At 42.1% G+C, this 3,798-nt stretch overlaps 1 long non-coding RNA gene across 1 annotated transcript; it reads right to left on the bottom strand.

The window, feature by feature from the left end:
• Positions 1–668: 668 nt before the first annotated feature.
• LOC129622814 (uncharacterized) lies at positions 669–2,788 on the bottom strand. The gene is made up of 3 exons (XR_008700140.1): positions 2,717–2,788; positions 1,926–2,073; positions 669–1,154 (listed from the first exon to the last, which is right to left on the bottom strand). It is a non-coding gene; the product is annotated as an uncharacterized LOC129622814 (long non-coding RNA).
• Between the last annotated feature and the right edge of the window lie 1,010 nt (positions 2,789–3,798).

Below are 3,798 nucleotides of genomic sequence, written 5' to 3'. Positions count from 1 at the left end.
ATGTGGTACCTATATACAGTGGAATAATACTCAGCCATAAAGAGAATGAAATTGAGTCATTTGTAGAGATGTCAATGGACCTAGAGATATTATACAGACTGAAGTAAATCAGAAAGAAAAAAACAAATATCATATATTAATGCATATGTGTGAAATCTAGAAAAATGGTATAGCTGATTTTATTTGCAAAGCAGAATAGAGATACAGATGTACAGAACAAATGTATGGATATGAAGGGGGAAAGGAGGGAGGGTGTGTTGAATTGGGAGATTGAGATTGACACATGTATGCTGTTGGCACTATGTATAAAATAGGTAACGAATGAGAACCTACTGTGTAGCACAGGGAACTCTACTCAGTGCTCTGTTGTGACTTGAAGGGGAAAGAAGACCTAAAGGGAGAGGATTTATGTACATTGATTCATTTTGCTATACAGTAGAAACTGGCATAACATTTTAAAGCAACTATACTCCGATAGCAAACTAATTTAAAAAAATAAAATAAAGTTCATTCTCCATTCACTGGAAATTTACTGAGACCCTACTATGTGCAGGGCATTTTCATATAACAAGAATACAGAAGAAAAATCCCTACTATCATACAGTATCTATCCGAGTGAAAAAGATATATACATAAACATTCATAGTTTTTTTTGTTTTTTTTTTTTAGTGATTATCACTTAAGGTGAAAAACAAAGTGTAAAGAAATATAAGAAACAAAATAATATAACACTTCAAGTGATGCACTGAAATGTTAGCATGTGCAGCTTGGGCAGGCCTGGCTGAGGAGATGACTTTTGAGAACAGACCTGAACAAAGTGAAGATTTTACTCCATGGGTATTTGGGCTGTGGAGCTTCCAACAGGGATGGCGGCGCCTAAGGCAGCAGTGAGCCTGGTGTTTCAGAAACAACCAAGATGCTGGAGCAGCTGTGCAAGAGCAATGCTGGGGAGAGAAGGAGGAACTGGAGTGTCTGCAGTCTGAAGCTGTGGGGTGAGCTCGGCATTCCTGTATGGTTGATCATTTAGCTCCGTTTCTTGGATGTGTGCACCCAAGTTCACACCAGTACAGACTGGAATAGCATCAAGTGTGCCCCAGAACAGTAAGATGCACAGTGTGATAACCAGAAGACCTGCGTGGACAGCAGTCTTCACCCTGAAGCAGGAAAGAGACAGTCACGTGCTCTGAATCTAGAGTGTCGTCTCAATTCCTTGAACAGCAACATTCAAGGAAATGTTTGAAAATGAAGACCAGAATTGGATTTTGGTATCTGCAGATGTTCACACACACAGATGCTCTTAAATAACCCTCAGGAGAAGGCCAGTCCAACTCTAGATGCTGATATATATTTTCTCTTTTAGTAACTGATTCAGTTCTAGGAGGAACCGCCCATGTCGGTGGACTCTGTACGGATCTGTGCCTGGGTTCTCTGTCCTGCTTGACTGATCTGCATGTCCATTCCTTCACCAATACAGTGCTGCCTTTTAAAAAAAATTTTATTTTATATTGGAGTAAATGCTGTGATAGTTTCTGGTGGACAGCAAAGGGACTCAGCAATACGTATACATGGATCCATTCTCTCCCAAACCCTCCTCCCATCCGGGCTGCCACATAACATTGAGCAGAGTTCCTTGTGCTCTACAGTAGGTCCCTTTTGGTTATCCATTTTAAATATAGCAGAGTGTACATTTTGGTCCCAAACTCCCTAACTATCCCTTACCCCCACCCTTCTCCCTGGATTCTGTAAGTCTGTGAGTCTGTCTTGTAAATAAGTTTGTTTATATCATGTCTTTTTGGATTCCAAATATAAAGGATGTCATATGATATCTCTCCTGTGTCTGACTTACTTCATTTAGTATGACAATCTCTAGGTGCCTCCCTTTGCTGCAAATGGCATTATTTCATTCTTTGTAATGATGGACACACCTTTTTATATGGGGAAAGACTGGCCGGGGGTGAGGTGTGGTGGCAGACAGAGAGCAAAATTCAGCCAAGGTGGTCTGGCTTCTCGGGAGTAAAGTCAGGAGACTTGAGCCCACGTTGTCTGTATCTCTTGCTTCTGATATGAGCCTCACTACAAAGAAACTGCCCATTTATTAAGAGATATCACATAACTAACAGTAATATGCAGAATTCTTGTGTTTTTGTGGGTCCCAAAGGGTTACCTCCTTTTAATTGAACATTCCACCTTCTTAGTAATAGACTGTTGAGAATATACGAGTAGACACTTGGACTCTGCAGGACTATCTGCAAGAAGCCCTGTCAGTCGTCACGTAGGTCACATTTTGATCCAAATGTTAATTGACAGTGCCCTTTAATGTGCATTTTGGGGCTCAGGTATAGCAGCGAGGAAAACTCATTATAAGCTCGGCAAGAAGGCAGCGTGCAGACTTGTGACATAGCATCTGATGTTCGAAAGAGGTTTTCACTGACTCCGTGCAGCTCTGCCTGAGGATAAAACCATGCCTCTGCCAGCGACAGGGAAGAAGGCTGCAGTGGCCTGTGGAAGTGCCCTCAGGCAGCGGGGTCCCTGTCACCCGCAGGATCACCAAGGCTTTGAAAAGCACTTCTTTCTCTTTTCTTTAAGGATCTAAACCTTTCGCTCTCATTTTGTCCATCGAGGAAAAACTGACGTGGATCATCCTTGTCTCGGGGCTTAAAAGTGCCTCCTGTTGGACAGATTTCCTTGTTCTCAGATTAGTGTGGTGAAATGTTACCTCTTGGAAGTCCGCATCAATAAAAATCATCTCAATTTCTTTCTCCAGCTTCTGTGGCGGTGGCGAACCTGTCAACAATTTCCTGGCTTGTAAATAAATACGAACAACTATATTTTACTTTCCACAGGACCACTCACATTTCAATGAGACAAATTGGTAATTAGCTTTCAGAAACGAGGAAAGTGAATCCAGTGATGAGCATGTGACTTTTAAATCATCCTCAAAAGCGGTTCTAATACATCATGCTTGTTAATTCGTGGGCAGCAGATAAACCATTTGAACGGCTGCATGTGTAAGAAAATAAAACAGATGCCTATACAAAAACTATTTTAATGGACTACTGGAAAGTTTAATTTTTTTTTTAATTGTGTTTATACTCATTTGATTAAACTGATTTCCGTGAGCACTCCCTATTATGGTTTGGATTCTCCTGGAAGCTGAATCTGCATTCAAGTCAAGTAGCTTATTGGAGAGGTTATTTCAAGAAATATTGGTAGGGAATTAGTGAAGTGACACAAGAAAGGGAGAGACCAATAAAGAATTCATCATCAAGCCAATTACCTATCTGGAGATTCAGAGTTTTCCTACCTAAGGGCAAGGAGGCTCCAGTATTTACAAAGCAACTCCCTCCACATTGTTCATGCATGCTAAGTTGCTAAGTCATGTCCCACTCTTTGGGACCCTTCGGACTGTAGTCAGCCACTGTAATCTTGGGATTCTCCAAGCAAGAATACTGGAGCGGGTTGCCATTTCCTTCTCCAGGGGATCTTCCCCATCCAGGGATCGAGCCTGTGTCTCCTGCATTGGCAGGAGGATTCTTTACCACTGAGCCACCAAGGAAGACCTGTCTCCATGCTGAGCATTGCTAATTTGGGGCACTTCAAGTTTGCTTTCTGCAAATGGCCTGATGTACTTCTTCAGCCAGCAAAAAGCCCTCAGCCACAGAGGATGGTGTGGGACCCAAGCCAACAGCAGCAGCATCACTTAGGAACTTGTTAAAGAGGTAAGTTATCCCTCCACTTCCCTCCTGAAGAGCCGCATCACACAACACTGTGTTTTGTCTTCCCATCCTTAATGGTTGC

This window comes from Bubalus kerabau, chromosome 11 (assembly GCF_029407905.1).
Source record: "Bubalus kerabau isolate K-KA32 ecotype Philippines breed swamp buffalo chromosome 11, PCC_UOA_SB_1v2, whole genome shotgun sequence".
In the NCBI taxonomy this organism is placed as follows: domain Eukaryota; kingdom Metazoa; phylum Chordata; class Mammalia; order Artiodactyla; family Bovidae; genus Bubalus; species Bubalus kerabau.
This window is presented reverse-complemented; position numbering and strand designations above follow the sequence as displayed.